We start from the raw sequence: 18368 nt of genomic DNA, 5'->3' as shown, positions 1-18368 counted from the left end.
CAGCACAAATCAAGTACTTACACAAGGAAGTATATAATTTTTGTTTTTGTAGGTATGACAACAGAGCAAAATTTCATTTGTTCATCTTGGTCCGATTTTGAAATAATTAAATGAATCCATTATCAATTCGTCATTTTCAATGCAACGTTTTTCTTCAACGAACCGTTTCCGGATTTACCTGCATGAAAACTTTTCATCTTATTTCGAGGATACGAATATGAACCTATTTCCAAATTCTTGCCCACTGATACTGGGACATCCTGTATATCTCGCTGTTTATCGAAAGAGATTAAGAATTCAAATCAAATCAAATCACTTTACTCTCACATCAATGTACAAATACACATAAGGAACGACACGTCAAATACAGAATAAACAATACAGAAAAATGCGAAGGTAAGATCATCTGCGCTTTCAGTGATTCAGATATTCATGAATATCATAAGGTTCAATTTCGTAGGGAAAGTTGGATATTTTTCCTTTGAAAATTTAAAATGGAGTTTTCTTGGCAATGTCACGCACATATACAGGGTGATTCACGGTGATAGCCTATTGAACGTTTATAGAGAACTAATAATAATATTGTACTGAAAATTTGCAATTTGTGATTTTCAGAAATCTTCCGGTTATACCATTAATAACCTACTGCTTTCTTATTTCGAATGGCACATCTAGTATATCTTCGCATTGTTAGGTATCTGTTATTCTGGCAATTTCAACACTCGACCCTTGGGGATAAACTCAATGTCTTATGAGTTATTGGTATATTGTCATTGAAAAAAATGGTGGTGAGAATAGGAAGTCACACTTCTTTTGATATTTTTGCTGAGGTTTTTCCAAAAAAAAATTTACCATTTCCAATTTTTCCATTACTTAGTTATATAACGCTATTAAATGTTTGAACCTGAAATGTACAGGGCGTTTGTGAGAATGACATGAAACTGAACAAATCGAATTCTTCAAAACTCAAGAGATTCAAGTTGAACCTATATTTTCCTTTGTTTCAGATTCCATTGATCATTCGATCATTATTGATAACTCAGTAGGTCTTGGAACAGTGACGACGATAGTTTTCAAAAACAAGGAGGACCAAGGGAACCAAAATATTTTTGGGGAGCCAAATTGAGCTTGAATTACGTATAATGAATCTTTCAGAGGGGTGGCTGGCCTGCCATCAAATCAGCTATGTAACGTTGCAAAGTTATACTGGGTGTGCCATTTGAATTGAGGAAGTAGTTTCTTATTTTAAATGGAACAGCCTGTATATTACTGCATTTTTGAATACCTTGTCAAATTTTAAGGTAACTTTGGTGTGACAACCATGGTCCCATATAGCACCGATTCTGAGATATTCGACTTTTTCCTAATATTTTGACAGCTACAGTTGCTCACCAAAATAGCTGATACTAGTTTTCTAATGAATGTATCAGAACCAAATTTTGCCCAGCTCTTGTCAACATATTGGATCATATGTTACATCTCTATTTTTAGCAATCTGATATACAGGGTCTTCGAAAATTGAAGTTAAAAATTCAAATAGAAATTCAATCGAAACTTAATTTTTTCAAATGGCAACCTATATTTTTTCTTCATCATGTAGAGCAAGTTAGAATGACCAAAAAATGTATTTAAACTTTTTCTGTAATGTGAATAGTTTCATAAATATGGGCGAAAAGTGCATTTTCCCGTGAGAACCAACGACATAATTATTAATCACAATTGCTGCTATATAGTTGGCTTTGATTTTTTGGATAAATTTAATTAACTAGATGGATTAATGAAAAACAAAAAGACTCTTTTACTTATAATCGGTACTCGCTCCCAATAAAATTGAACTACTTCAATTTTAAAGGGAGACTCAACTAACAGATACATTTTCAAAATAATCAAGTAGTTATCTGAGAACACAAAAAATACACAGTTAGATAAGTGCTAGTTTCCAACGTTACCATATTCTATCAGTTTAATTAATAAATTATCGTTGGTTTTTACGGGAAAATGCACTTTTTCGTCCATATTTCTGAAACTATTCACACTAAAGAAAAAGTTTAAATACATTTTTTGCTCATTTTAACCTGCTCTACATGATGAACAAGAAGAAAATACAGGTTGCCATTTGAAAAAATCAAGTTCTGAACTTCTATTTGAATTTTTAACTTTAATTTTTGAAGACCCTGTATAACAGATTGCTAAAAATACAGATGTAACGTATGATCCAATATGTTGACAAGAGCTGGGCAAAATTTGGTTTTGATACATTCATTAGAAAACTAATATACAGGGTGGCCATTTGAAAACGAAACAGACGAGATTACAGACGAAATAAATTTTTTCGATAGAAATGCTCGAACAGGTCGATTTCTGTTTCGAGGGGGACAACTTAAGATGTAGGTTACGGACGCATAGCGCTTCAACCCTTGCTACTACAACCCTCACCCCCAATTTTTGAATAGGGAAGATGGGGTGAGTGATACCTCATTTGAAAGGTATTTTTATACTTCAGCACAGTAATTGTTTTTTCATTTTATGCATTAGTTCTCGAAATATTCTCAACTAAGTATTTGAAAATGAAGTGGTGTTTTCATGGCACTTGTAGTGTTTTTTTGTGAAAAATCGACATTTTGAGCTTCAAAACAACCATGACTGTGGCTTCCTTCCTCCAATCCACTGACATAGAAATCTTTAATCAAGATGTCGAACAAACAAAGCGTATTGCGAAGGGGCTCAATCTTGCTGAAACTCAATCTAAATTATCTTCGATATAATTTGCAGTATTTCCAATAACATGCTTACTGATTAGAGATATGTACGTATTTGGACTTTTTGGAGATTTCTATCGATCAAGTGTTACCGCATGTTATTGGAAATACTGCAAATTATATCGAAGATAATTTAGATTGAGTTTCAGCAAGATTGAGCTCCTTCGCAATACGCTTTGTTTGTTCGACATCTTGATTAAAGATTTCTATGTCAGTGGATTGGAGGAAGGAAGCCACAGTCATGGTTGTTTTGAAGCTCAAAATGTCGATTTTTCACAAAAAAACACTACAAGTGCCATGAAAACACCACTTCATTTTCAAATACTTAGTTGAGAATATTTCGAGAACTAATGCATAAAATGAAAAAACAATTACTGTGCTGAAATCAGTATAAAAATACCTTTCAAATGAGGTATCACTCACCCCATCTTCCCTATTCAAAAATTGGGGGTGAGGGTTGTAGTAGCAAGGGTTGAAGCGCTATGCGTCCGTAACCTACATCTTAAGTTATCCCCCTCGAAACAGAAATCGACCTGTCCGAGCATTTCTATCGAAAAAATTTATTTCGTCTGTAATCTCGTCTGTTTCGTTTTCAAATGGCCACCCTGTATGCTATTTTAGTGAGCACCTACAGCTGTCATGATTCTAAGAAAAAGTCGAATATCTCAAAATCGGTGCTAAGGACCATGGATGTCATACCAAAGTTACCTTAGAATTTGACAAGAAATTCAAAAATGCAATAATATACATGGTGTTCCATTTAAAATAAGAAAGTTGATACCAACTGAGAAAAAACAGAGCACCCTGTATTAAGGTGGGTTATAAAAAATAAAAGTTCAATCGATTACAGGCAAGTTCTGTATTCAACTTTTTCTTCTAGCTCCTTTAGTTTCCACAATAAGGTATAGGGACACTTTAACTCAGACACCCTGTACTTCCAGCCCATCAAAATTCCACTGACAATAATATTAAAACATTCCTTCCCACTCCCATCCGGCTTCTCCAATTCAAGAAAATTTCTGGTATAACGCGGCAACGTCGCAACCGACACGCATGCGCGAGTTTCACGGCCCAGCTGATTCGACCTCCGCGTGTGTAACAACGTTTGTTGTTGTTTAATCGTCACATGGCGCAAGGTGCGGGGGACGCCAGCCGTCAAGAGGGGGCCAAACATGGACTCGATCGACCTGCGGAAAGAGGGTACCGTTCGTTCTTTCGGAACAGGTAGCGGTTGGTTGTGGCGCCTAGAAGGGAACTGAAAAGGGACAGATAGATGGTGTTAAGTGCCAGAAATTAATTTCAACTGGAGCAAATTTTAAAAATTGAGGTACATTCTCGATACGTGCTCGGTCAAATTTCTATTGATTAACTGTAGTCTTAATAGTATAGGGTAGTGGTGCCATAGCGCCCCGAGGGAGGAAGAGTAGATTGAAGGGAGCGGTTTAGGGACGTTCAGAAAACTCGAGGTGGCACAATAATAAAAGGAAAATTATGAATGTGAGACATTGCTAGGAGTTAATACTACCTCATAACGATTTCGTTAGTTTTTAATGAACCAAATCTTCGACAATTTAGTAAGCAAACAAGGTGAGTCTTTGAATTGTACATTTTATTTTGACAGAAGATTCCCTAAATCAAAAGAAGCACTTTCTCTTTTTTCTATTCACCTTCTTTATCATTTCGGCTCGGCTGAAAATATAAAAGCCTTTGAAATAGTATATAACATTACTAGCAAGATAAAAGGGTTTTTACTGGCGAATAGAGGATATACCTCCTTGAGCCAGTAAAACCCATTACCTTGCGTTTATTGTTTTATATTTTATTTGTTTCTCATTTGTAAAAAGGTTAGATAAATTCCAAAAAAATCTCAATATATTGTCGCAAATGTCGTAAGCTATGGAAGCATTGCCATGAACATGTCTGTTTATTTTTCTTTACATTTGTTTTGGCGAAAGCGATAATGAATGTACCAAAAGAAATTATTGAGGCAGCCAGCAGTGTAGCTTCAAGTTTATTACCTGCAAAATCAGCTTCAAGGTACGAGCGAGAATACGACGACTTCAAAAAGTGGCAAAACAAAAATAGTGGGATTGGGGTAACTGAAGATGTTTTGTTGGTCTACTTGAATCAACTATCAGCTATATTCAGCCCTAATATTTTATGGGCAAAATGGTCTATGCTGAAAAGCTGCTTGGAAATGAAAGAAAATGCCCCTGTTTGCAGGTTTGTTTTCCTTAGTTGTCATTTGCAGATTTCAAAAGGTAATAGCGTTTCTGAAACGAAAAAATGAGCGTTATACGCCAAAAAAGGCCAAGGTATTAAGTAAAGAAGAGGCTGAACAATTTCTTTTACATGCTCCTGATGACCAGTGGTTGCTGGCGAAAATTGTAACAATATTTGGGATTTTTTGATGTTGTCGATGTGACGAAATTCTCTGATGTAGAAGATATGGGAAAATACGTTATTGTGACATTGCGGCAAACAAAAAATTTAACAACAAGAAGATTCACCATAACCGATGATGGCTGCAGCTTCAAGCCCTGCATGTTATACAGAAAATATGTAAATCTTCGGCCTCCTGGAACAGAAAGCCAAGATTTTTTTTGACATACCGACATGGAAAGTGCATTTCCCTTAATGCTGGCCAGCACACTATTGGTGGTGTCCCAAAGCAAATAGCGAAATATTTAGGTTTAAAAGACCCACTCTTTTCGCAGAACTGGAGCCACTATGGTTGCTCCATAGTAGTTGTCGATTCGGATGGAGATATTTCAGCACTAAAGTGTGCAGGAGGGTGGAAGAGCACCGAAATTGCGATGAGTTATGTCGATGATTCGGTCAACAAAAAAATCGAAATGTCTAGCAAATTATTTGGTAGTAAGGAGAGTACAAATGTTCTGCAGTCCTCGAGTTCAGCAGTTTCTGAGTCAACAGATGGTTCATCATCATCAGTATCAACTCTTTCATCATCAAAAATCTGTGTTACTGAAAATAACAATTGTACCATAATTTTTAACATATATGACGATAAAACAAAATTTTCTTATGTAAATAATACTACTAAATTGTAAACATTTTGCAAGTTAACTGTAAATAAAGTAATGTGCCCTTTTCCAATTCAAAAAAAAAAGTATCTGACAAATTCGAAAAATTGGGTACTTCGGCTGAATGCAACTCTGTATCCACAAATGTTTAGTGTTAAGCTTGTTTTTCCAGGGATGTCATACCTCAATATACAGGGTATCCCGGATAAGGTGGGAAACAATTGGATGTGGACACCTAGAGAATCACTAAAAACCGCAACATGCAGTATCTAGAAGTTCAAGATTCTGATTTACATGGTGTTTTTTTCAAATTTGAATGGAAATTAAAACCACTCTATCTTCTGAACGGAATCACTGATTTATCTGAAATTTGGAATGAAGATAGCTACCTTGAGGTTTCAGAAAACTACGATCAAATTTCATTCAATTTCCAGGACCGTATCACATGAATTTGGACAGTTCTTGAAAGTTCTGTAAATCAGAATCTAGAACCACAGATACTACATACGGGAATTTTTCGTGATCAAAAGATGTTCTCTATCTCACATTAAAATGTTTCCCATCTTATTCAGTATATGAAAATTTAAAATGGCCATATATTTTCTCCAAACGTATTATACTAATGTCATATTTCATTAATCACTTAATTATAATAATTGTAAATATAAATGTGTTTGAAAGATTGGTATCCAGATTATTATGCACTTGCCCCAACTTATGTTACCATTTATCTAGGCCGAATCGGAAAAAATGGTAAAGAAATTAAGTATTTCTCTTGACCTCGAGAATCTAATGTCAAAATATATGTACAGGGTGGGCAAATTTCGATGTTTTAGAACTACAGCTTTCAAACCAGTGGAGGTAGAAAAAATCTGATACCCCATTCTCGTTCTCTTTTTCTGAGAAACTAACCAGAGTAGTAGTCATTTTTGGCCACCTTCTTTTGTTTTTGAGTTAGAAGCGAAAATTGGAAAAATGGCTATTTCGAAATAAATTTTTATCTCCACTAATACTGATGATAGAGCTATGAAATGAAAACATTATACAGGCATTTTTTAAGTAGAATCCAGTGGCGTGCTTGCCTTTTTAGCAGGATTTTTAATTTTAATTACTATGACCCAAAGTTATGTTTTTTTAAATGGGAACACTAGATTTCTATGCAATTTTTTGAAGCTTAATTTCAAAATATTCGTAATTTCAAAAATATATAACATCATTCGGTTTGTATCAATATAAATAATAGAAAATGGTCAAAAACCTATTTTCTCAATATTTCTATGGTTCCAACTTTTGACGAACACAGAAAAATAGAACTTCCCATAACAAGAGCAGTCTCCTTCCGGCAATGTCATTTTTTCTGTGCTTTTTACCAATTTCCACAAAATTCGAATTTCGCAGAAATTGAGTAAGAAGCATAGAAATTAAAGAACTAATAGAAGGAGACTGTGGTAATCATAAGATGCTACATTTTTCTATTCTCATCAAAAGTAGAAACCATAGAAATATTGAGAAAATAAGTTTTTAACCATTTTCTATTAATTTATATTGATAGAAACCATACGATGTTATATATTTTTGGAATCAGTGAAAATTAAGCTTTCAAAAAATTGCATCTCCTCTGGTTTGAAAGCTGTAGTGCTAAAACATCGAAATTTGCCCACCTGTACAAGTCAAAGACTCAGCCTGTATAGAGGTTTCTTGATCTGGAGTTATAAACCAGCTCACTTTTATCACCACTTAATAATAACATATTTATGATATATGAACTAACAACAAGCGAGCAAATTTCCATAGAACAGAATGAGTTTTTGCTAAAAGGACCCCTGAGCGCTGAAGGAGTGAGTGTGGCTCTGAGCGAGGTCGATGAACGAGAGGTATTTGAAAAAATTCGCTTACTTGCGAATTTTCTCGAAATGAGGAAGTTGGTCTGCTATGACCTCTAAAGACGCAGATCTATAGTCCTGGCCAACGACACGATCTACGAATGCACGAAATTTCCTTGCAAAACCTCTAGAATCTAGAGTCTAGCTATATTAAAGTGACCAAACGTCCGTCATTGTTACGAACAGTCCGTCAATCGTTCAAGAAGTCCGTCACTGGAAAACGTCCATCAAAATTTCTGTCAAAATCTTGAATTCAATTCAGTATTTTCCTCAAGAATATTCGAGATGGATAATAAAAAAAAAGTGCAAATTTACGGCAGATCTTTCAAAAGAATTTCCATTCCTTAAAAAAACAAAACTTGAAGTTCAATGTACGAAGTGTTTGATCAATTAAGCACTGCATTTGGAGAAAGAAGAGATATTGTACGGCATGTTTCAAGTTACAAAAAATATAAAAAAATGGTTAATGCAGCAGCGTTTTTCTCCCTGATCAAATATTTCAGACATTCAAATTTTGAGGATGAAGAAGCTTTTCTAGCAACGCCTGAAGCCTTTATCTCATTCCACAGTGTAATGCACAATCATTGTATTAAAATTATTATATTCTCGTTTTTGTGTTGTTATAAACTTTCATTATTTCTCTGTTTACAATAAATTATTATTTTTTACCACCATACCCATATACGCCATAGCATATACAGGGTGAGTCTTTGACTCGTACAAAAATTTCACATTAGATTCTTGAGGTCCAAAAAAAACCCTTACCACGAATCGGCTCGGTTTAAAGAATACAGGTTGTTGCAAAACATAAAAAAGTTATTTTATAGTTCTCCCAAACGGTTTTATCGAAAGAAATGAATTTCGAAATATATAGTTTCCGAGAAATTTGACGTTCAAAAATAAAAAATATGTATGAAATTCGAAAAATTTGGTACTTTGACCGAATGGAACTCTTTTTAAAAGATCCACAGATGTGTAGTATCACAGAATTAGCTAGTAATTCTGAAGGTTATTTTGTTTTACGTTTTATCAGGAGTGGCACTGCTCATTATGAAACCTAAAATGGCTATATCTTTTTATCAAGGCTGAATCGAAAAAAAATTGTACAGAAACAAAGTGTTTCTTTTTACCTCAAGAATCAACTGTTAAAATATCTTTACGATTCAAAGACTCGCCCTATATATGTATAAATATATACACATTCACCAGGTCCGTCCGTCTTTGAAAAGGGGATAATCTGGTCAGCTTAATCTAGATCACTTTAATGGTCTCGTGGGTCCAAAATATATTAATGTCTCTATTCACAAATATCAGTTTTGTGTAATGACACGCCATCTAAATGAAAACAGGAATAATTTAACCTTCATCTTGATCAGCGCTTTAGAAAAGAAAATATTTTCCCCTATAAATACCTATCACTTTGACTGTCTTTGTATTCTACTGGTAACGATATGTGGATGATGTTTTTTGTATATGAACTGGCTCAACTTCAGAACTGGTGAACTGGAATCATTTTTAGAATTATTGAACTTTCATAATTCCATTCAGTTCACTTTGGAGGTAGAGGATGACAACAAATGTTTGAATTTCTTAGATATTCAGATTAAAAGAGTGAATGAACCTCTCGAATTCGATATATATATATATATAGAAAATCTTCTCTGATATTCTGATTCATAATAGTAATTCACACCCTTATAATTTATAATATCAAGATGTCTGCATTCCACGCCCTAGTCAAAAACTAATTTTGAAAATTAAGTTAGTTAAATTATTAATCAAAAACAACGGCTATTCCCCTAACATAATACACAAATTAATTTTCAAAAAACAACAAACAAAATTGTTAACTTCAATTTATCCACCTCAATTTGAAGATGAAATCAAGAAATTTATGCACATCAATTACTTCCCATATCTCAGTGAACAACTTTGTAAAAGTTCTGCAGAATAAATCAACAACTGGTTTCTCTAATCATTGTATTACTCTCAAACACTTCATATATTTCAATAATGTAAAAATTGTACATAAAGGTGATAAAGGTGAACGTTTAGATCTTTTAGAAATCCTACATAATCTTCAGCCCAAAAACAAAATCTCCCAATTGTAAACGATCGATTAGATTTCCGCCTATCTCCGATTTTAACATGTGCTCTTTGATTATTATATGAATGTGTTATTTCTGTATTTATGTATTCAGTTTTGAAAATGGGATAAAACCCAAAACAGGCGTGTCAACAAATATTTTAATTAAAAATTGTGAAACTTAATCATGTGTTTTCTTCTCCTTTTTTTCATTATTCAATAATTTAGTTATTTCGAAGGGAATAAGAGAGAGGTGAGTTTCCTTCGAAATATACTTTTTTCCACTACAATAACTCTTCAACTCATCATATCATTTTCGGAAGTATCACTTTCGAATGAGAATTGTGAAAAAACGGTTAAAAAGATACCTAACAGTTTCAGACTCAAGCGTAAAGCGTCATTGTCGCACGCACCAGTTTTGAAAATAACAAATATCTATTTATTAGCAATATTTGATGATGCCATTTTGTTTCAGTCTGAAGAATGTAATATATCGACATTTGAGGACTTTTGTTCAATTTGTGCTGGAAACAACAATTCATCAACTAGGAGAATGGATGAAATTTGGACTATGAAGATTTTTTTCAAATCTGGCTAATTTTGAAAAAGGACGAATTTATTACAACACTTACTTTTTCCAAAAGAGGGCGGTGTATGTGTGAGGAGTTGAAGAGTAAAATGTAAACTTAAGCGTTTCTTGGAGAGTCCTCTTTCTACAAGTCTAAGTCCTGTGAGAATCGGTTGGGCTAAGATGACCAGACGTTCGTCATTGTGACGGACAGTCCGTCAATCGTCCAAGAAGTCCGTCACTAGAAAACGTTCGTCGAAATGTCCATCAAAATCTTGAATTCAATTCAGCATTTTTCGTACCTTAGCCCGAGTGCGAACGTCACTAAATAGATCTCATAGTGGACGTCTAGGCGTTCAATAAGTACGGCGGGAATTTAATCGTTGCCGTCTTCTCTAGAATATTTGAGATGGATAATTAAAAAAGAAGTGCAAATTCGCGGAAGATCTTTCGAAAGAATTTCCATTCCTTAAAAAAACAAAACTTGATTTTGAAGTGTTTGGGTCAATTCAGCATTGCATTCGGAGACAGAAGAGATATTGTACGGCATGTTTCAAACATAACAAAATGGTTAATGCAGCAGCGTCTTCCTCTTTGACCAAATATTTCAGACATTCAAATTTTGGGGATGAAGATAGCAACGCGTGAAGCTCTGTTCTCATTCCACAGGTGTATTAATATTAATATTATATTTTCGTTGTTATGTTGTGATAAATTGTTATTATTTCTCTGTTTTCAATGAATTATATTTTTTATTAATATCACCATGCGGGGTAGGAAACTGAGTAGCTGGGAGCATATACAGGGTGAGTCTTTGACTCTTACAAATATTTCAACAATAGATTCTTGAGGTCAAAAGAAACATTTTCTTCCCTTACCATTTTTTTCGAATCAACTCGGTTTGAAAGATACAGGCTGTTGAAAAACCATAAAAAAACGGTTTAATCGAATAGAATGAATTTCGGAATATATAGTTTTTCATCTTTTTGATGAACACAAGACATCACCCACGTCTTCCAGTTTTCTCATTACGATCATTACGTACCATGAAAATACCAAAAATTCAAAGAACCCAACTCCTGAAACTAAGTTGGACGTTATCTAATGAATATTTGAACGTAAAATAAAAGTATTCATCATATTTTCTCGTATTATGCGCCCTTTTCGAGTAATTTGACTTTCAAAAATAATAAATATCAGTGAAATTCGAAAAATTGGTTACTTCGACCGAATGCAACTCGTTTCAAAAGATCCACAGATGCGTAATGTCACAAATTCAGCTAGTTATTTTGAAGGTAATTTAGTTTTCCAGGGGTGACACAGCTCATTATGGAAACTTAAAATGGCTATATCTTTTCATTAGGGCCGAATCGGAAAAAATGGTATACATGAAAATTTTCTTTTCTTTTGACCTCAAAAATCTACTCTTAAAATATTTTCACGATTCAAAGAGTCATCCTTCATCCTGTATATATAAATATATACACAAAATTCACCAGGTCTGTCCATCAGCCTACGAACGGTTCGGCCAGTCCGGAGATCACACCGGACAAATAGACAGACAAAAATTTAAACAAGTGGATAATGTTTAGATAAGTTGCAAACAAACCAAAAACTCAAAAAAAGTACACCGCGGTTTTATTTATTAGTATAAATTAGGTACGACTTTTTTGACTATCCGAGAACGAAATAGCTCTCGGGGGAGCATCTAACAACCCCTAACAACATTGAGTATTAAAATCAATGCCCCTAGAGAGAGCGTCCCCAGGTGGTGGATAATGGGTATACTCACCGATCAACCCTAGTTAGAACGGTGGACCAACATATAGAGGGGATGAGTTGTAGAGAAAGCAACTCGTCTAGGATAAGGAGCAGAGACTTTCTCTATGATAAGGAGCCTTCGATATAAAATTTCAGGTCCTCCTACTTGGGGGCTTAGGCATCTGGCAAACTTCTCGATCCTCAAAATATAAAATGTTGAAAAAACTGATCTAAGTCTCGGAGATACCAATTCGTCGACTACGAAAGCAAAGAAACTGGATATTGAATTTTGAGGAAATTCGGTCAAAATGACATACGGTTTGTTTTTTTTTTAATTTCAGTTATCGCAATTAAAAATTACATTGGTAGTGGGTGCGTGGTGTTTTTTTGCTTTCATTGATTAATATTGTTTTACAAACTATAATAAACTATATAAACTAATAATATTAGTAAAAATTTCAAGAAAACATCTGCTGAATTGACTTGCGGGAGACTTGACCCATGCTATGGTCGGGAGACATAATCAGAGGCCCAAGTTTCCCGTACTGAGCTGAGTTAATAGTTTGCTTCAAAAAATTAAAATTGAATAATAGATATAAATATAAAAATATACAAAGGTTCAAAAAATAAAAAATATCTCGGAAATAAGGGAGAGTGAATCTGAAATAGAAAATATGTATTTCTTAATCTTATGATGAAAACCTTGATATAGACAATCGTTGGTCATTTGAAATTGTTTTCTTTCGATGTTTTTCCTGATAAACAAATTTCTGGTCAAGAGTCTCTCGCCCCCTGTTCAAATCTCCCATGGGTTAGGGAGACATGAGCCAATTTTCGTTTTCTAAAAAAAGAATTACTGTACTCAAAATGTTCATATTACCATCACTCTACTATAAAATCTATCGTTACCTATTTGGGCATGATATCTTCACACAAAAAATGAGTTGATACAATTTACAGATACAACTTAAGTGCCTTCAGAGTGAAAGGGGGTTCAAATCTCCCGGACCCCCCATACTATATTTTGCAATTGCTATAAGTATTCACTAAAAAAAATAAAGAAAGAAAAAGTGAGACAAATATTATAGAAACATTTGTATTTTAATTGAATACTTAATATCCTATCCATCTTGAGATTTAATAAAATTGCCATTCATACACAATATGGTCCTCTTTTCTGCATCACCAGAAAAAAGAATATCTCATAATTTTAGGAAATTTATACAACTATTCACTTTGAAATAACAGAAACGACCAACTTTTTTGCATCGTTATTGAAAGGGTGGAGGTGCACATGAAGACTTCGATTGCTTGTTCTGTTGAATACGAATAAACAATTTAAATCGCCATATTCAAACTCAGTAACACTACTTTTCCTTGCATTGATTCACGGGCGTAGCCAGGGGGGGGTTTTGGGGGTTCAAACCCCCCCCGAAATAATATAGTTACATAATATTAGTTTCAAAAAGTCTCAATTTATATGTCAAAATCAGAAAAATTTCACATTTCAAACCCCTCCCCCCGAAACTCAACCCTGGCTACGCCTATGCACTGATTAGTTTCGTTTTTGTCGGAAGGTAGATGGTAGGTATTTGAAATTCTTATAAGATATGAAGACAGGCAGCTACAGTCAGCAGAAATATCTGTTTCATGAATAAACAAGGCACTTGGCATTTAATATATGTACATTATTTTTCTCTTATAGATCATAAAATGATTGAATACCTACTTGGACTTATTAGCTTAGCTTCATTCTCCATTATTCATTGATGGATGAATTAAAGTCATAAGTCATCTGCATTTGGAACTAACTACTAACTGATGATTGATTCCATGATTCCCCACAGTTTTGTATAATGATCATCAGCCTTTCGCCTTGTTATTTATTAATTCGGTAGGAAATGGACGATAATAAAAAGTTCAGCACGATTTGATTGGCATTGATCTCTGATACTTTGGTAATGCTGCATATTCTATCTCAACTTTCACGTTTAGCATGTATTTTTCTTTGAAAAATACGAAACTAAATCAATATGAATGTTATTCTGTTATTAATTGACGCAGAAATGGAAAAACAAATACAATAATTGTTGTCTATCATCTTACAAAAAATTCTATAACGTACTTACCTAGTGAGATTGAATGTTTCGCTTTGTTTGCATGTGTACAGTGTACATACTATCCTGTACTTATATATGGAAAACTAGTTTTCTATAGAACATTCTGTATAGAAATGACCGAAGCCGTCATAGAACAGCCCGTATAAGGTTTTCATAAGGCTGTGTAACGTTTTCTTCACTTAATTAAAACGTCCGACTTATTGGCACTATTTATTTACACTCATATTAACACCAATGACTTACTTTGTCACTACTATTTATTTCCACTCGGCGCTTGCACTGTAAACGGTACTGCCCTGTATATTATTTCAAGGAAATTTCACACGAAAAAGGGTTGATGCCTCTTAACAACATTTAATTGCGATACAATCGAGTTTCGGGATTTGGTCAAATGTCGTTTTTATCTAAAGTGTCCTTTTTCAGCTTACGAAAATTGAATCAGTATCAGAGTTGAGTAGTTTTTACATCATCAATCAATTAATAAGTCAGAAAATCCATGAAAAAAACCTTATTTTTTGTGTAACCATTCATCTTTGACCCATGGTTCACTGGATTCAATTTTTGCAAATGATCTCTAATACGCATAACCCCTGTGAAGGATTAAATCTAATTACTTATCACCATCTCCTCACCTCTCGCCCTATCTTAACATATTTACCTTTGTTTTTATGTAACTCTTGTCGTAGCTCTATCGAAATTTTGAATTTCGCATTTCAACTACAATATTTTGATTTTCCTTTGGCATTTTTATACGGCTCCATGGTATGTCTTTTAAGGGGTATTTATGCGGCAGTTTGTTGAAATTCATAGCAGTCATTTTACCTAAACAATTGAAGGCACTCGCGCTTCGACTTCGAAAAATAAAACCATAGATTACAGATTCTCTGTAATCCGAGCGTCAATGAGCTGAAACAAACTGAATTTCATCGAAACATAAATTTAAGCCTGCTTGATATACTAGTTTGGGTGGACGTACATCGCCACTTACATTGATTTTAGCAAAGCTTTCGAAATGACCGACGAACATGTATTAACAAATTATCAACATTAAACATAAAATTTTTTTATTTAACAGGTTAAAAATATATAATATTCCATTTGCGTCCAGTTTCATAATCAAATTGAAAGTCACTTTAAGCATAAAGCTTCCTTCAGTGTCATTATTTTCAGTAGGGTTAAAGAAAGCTTTGAAATTACAGCGACTTTAGGTTTGATTATGAAATATGAAATAATCATGAAATATATAAAGAACGATCAATATAATTCACCTATATAAAGTAAAGCTTATCACTTATTCATATATCATGCAATAGTAACGTTTTCAGATTTCACATAACTTATACCCATTTTCCACAATACACATAAACGTAACGTGTGCTGCCTATTCGATAACTTAACTACGGCTCTTCTCGCTGGAGCTCGATTCTTCATATATTATTTTCTTCATCGTTGATTGTGTGTTGGTTCAATACTTCAATCAACGTTCTTCATTCTTCATCATTTTAAAATTTTTGATATTTTGCAGCGTTCTATATTTTGTACACAGGGCGTTCATATATTTCAGGTTTCAGAGGTTAACTTTAGAAGTCAAAATATGAAGTCAACTTATGTATCTCACGAGCGCTAAGGCCTCTTAAGAGGCACTACCTCCAAAATCCAATCAGTTTGTGATGAGTTCCTCAAAATTTGGAGGATTCAAATTAAAGGCCTTTCCAAAATTCATTCAATTTGATTCGTCAAAATTTGGCAGATTCGAATGAAATTCAGTTGTTATTAGAGGTTTTTCGATTAACTGAATCGTCTGGTGATAAAAAACCTGATTACCATCAGTGGCGGGGATAATAAGGGGGTATTTCATGAAATTACATACTTTTTTCTCGAGCAAGTGATCTTATTGAAGTCAATCGATAAAATAGACTCCTCAAATATTTTTGAAGGATTTTGAAGGAGGTAGTCATCATTGAAAGCGTTACAGAGCATTATTCTCGAGAAAAAACTGATATATAGTGATTATATGTATTCTAACTGAGCCACGGACTTCTCATCTCGCAAAGCATAATAGATTATTAGTTTACAGTAAATTATTTTTTCGTCAATCTCAACAAAGAATGACATTATACGTATACTCCATTCGTTTTTATTTTAGCAGTCGGTTGGCCATGGAAATTTGACACATTTTACTCTGTATACATAGACATAGAGACATGGACTGAGCAATGCCAGCATGAAATTGGCTATTTATTAGAAAGAGAGAAAAGCTCGTCGGGATATACCTTTCTCTTTTTTGTTCTCATAGAGGTGAGTGTAGACCAATCAAAATACTAGAAAAAGACAACTGCATTCCCGACGTGTTTTTCTCTCTGTCACTTTTTTTGACCGTATTTCATGCATAGATATAAAGGGAAGGCACAGTCCATGTCTCTATGTCTATGTCTGTATAGTACGAAAATGTGGGGTTATGACGCTTGTCAAAACATTTTTGGATTTTAAATCAACGCTATGTTGCCCGTTCTACGTAAAAGTTTCTGTTATTACGTATTTTATCACAATGTCGAATCTCTTCGAAAAATATGTGACGAACATAATTGAAATTTATACAAATTGATTGAAGGCATACCAAATCCAGTTATTTCCAAGGAATATACAAGAGATCAGTATAATATCATAATATGCACTAGCTTGAGGAGAGTTAATGTTCGTTATCTTCTTTGGCTAAAGTTTGAATACGTTACATCAGTTGTCTTCTTCTTCTTCATCTTACGTTAGGACTCAGTCCTGTGTTCTCTGCAATGTTCCTCATTCCTGGGATGCCGACGTCCAGCTTTCGTACCATCGTTTTGGTGGTCTTCCTGGTAGTCTCGAGGTATTGGGCTTTTCTGTTTTTGCTATTTTGGGTAGTCGGTTGTCGGGCATCCTATCTACGTGGTCTCTCCAGTGTCTTCGTCTTGTTCTGGCCCATCTCACCACGTCTTGTAGTCCACAGATCTCTCTGATTTCCTCACTTCTCTTATGGTCGTACAATGTATAGCCCGTTATACTTCTCAGTACTCGCATTTCCGTTGTTCTCAGTTGTCTTTTGGTTTGAGCATTTTCGGCTCGTGTTTCAATGCCGTATGTCATGACTGGCCTCACACACGTCTTGTAAATTCTGACCTTGCTAGCTGTGCTCAAGTGTTTGTTCCTCCATACTATATCGCGTAGGTATCCTGATATCAGGGAAGCTTTTGTTGTTTGGCTCTGCACCTCTTCTTTTAAATTTCTGCTACTTGTTATTTTAGAGCCAAGGTATGTGTACGACATTACTTGCTCGATACTCTTATTATACACTGCCAGCTTGCATCTTCTCGGTTCCTTAGATACAGAAAGGCATTGGGTTTTTTGGGTTGAGATAATCATGTTGAAACAGTCTGCCGCTCGTTCGAAAGCATAGAGAAGTCTCTGAAGGTCATCCTCATTTTCAGAAATTATCACAGCGTCGTCCGCGTAGCACATGATTTTAATTTCCTTTCTTCCCATTCTGTATCCTCGACTCTTGCTCTTTACCTGTCTTATGATCTCATCCATGACCACGTTAAAAAGTATTGGGCTCAGGCTGTCTCCCTGTCGTATCCCTGACGCGATTGGTATTTCCTTCGTCAGCCCCGATTCCGTCTTGATGAATGTTGAGGTGTTGGTATTTAGTTCGCTAATGAGTCTTATTATGTTTGTATCTACTTTTCGTTGTTTTAGTAGTCGCACTATGTCCGTGAGGCGTACTCTATCGAATGCCTGGGTGAGATCAATGAAGCACATATAGGCCGTTTTGTTAAATTCTATGGCTTTTTCGGTGATCTGTCTGATGGTAAATATGGCATCTATCGTCGATCTGTTCTTTCTGAAGCCTTGCTGTTCCTCGGATATTCCTGTTGAGACTACCTCGTCTGATATTATTTTTGTTAGTAGCTTCGATACTGTGCTTAGGAGGCTTATTCCTCGATAGTTTTCGGGGAGGGCTCTCTCTCCCTTTTTGAATATGGGTATTGTAATACTTTGTTTCCACTGTTCTGGTATTCTTCCTGTGGTAATTATTCTGCTAAACAAGGTGTGCAGCTCCTGAACCAGGTCATCCCCTCCGTATCATCAGTTGTAGATTCCAAAAATATTAACC

The 18368-nt window shown here is 34.7% G+C and overlaps 1 long non-coding RNA gene across 1 annotated transcript; it reads left to right on the top strand.

Annotated features, from left to right (window-relative positions):
• The first annotated feature begins 3839 nt into the window (after positions 1 to 3839).
• Positions 3840 to 10468, top strand: LOC123306766. The gene is made up of 2 exons (XR_006536956.1): positions 3840 to 4086; positions 10248 to 10468. It is a non-coding gene; the product is annotated as an uncharacterized LOC123306766 (long non-coding RNA).
• Positions 10469 to 18368: the final 7900 nt, after the last annotated feature.

This window comes from Coccinella septempunctata, chromosome 2 (genome assembly GCF_907165205.1).
Source record: "Coccinella septempunctata chromosome 2, icCocSept1.1, whole genome shotgun sequence".
Taxonomy (NCBI): Eukaryota; Metazoa; Arthropoda; class Insecta; order Coleoptera; family Coccinellidae; genus Coccinella; species Coccinella septempunctata.
Note: the sequence above shows the minus strand (reverse complement) of the source record. Positions and strands in the feature narration are given on the sequence as shown.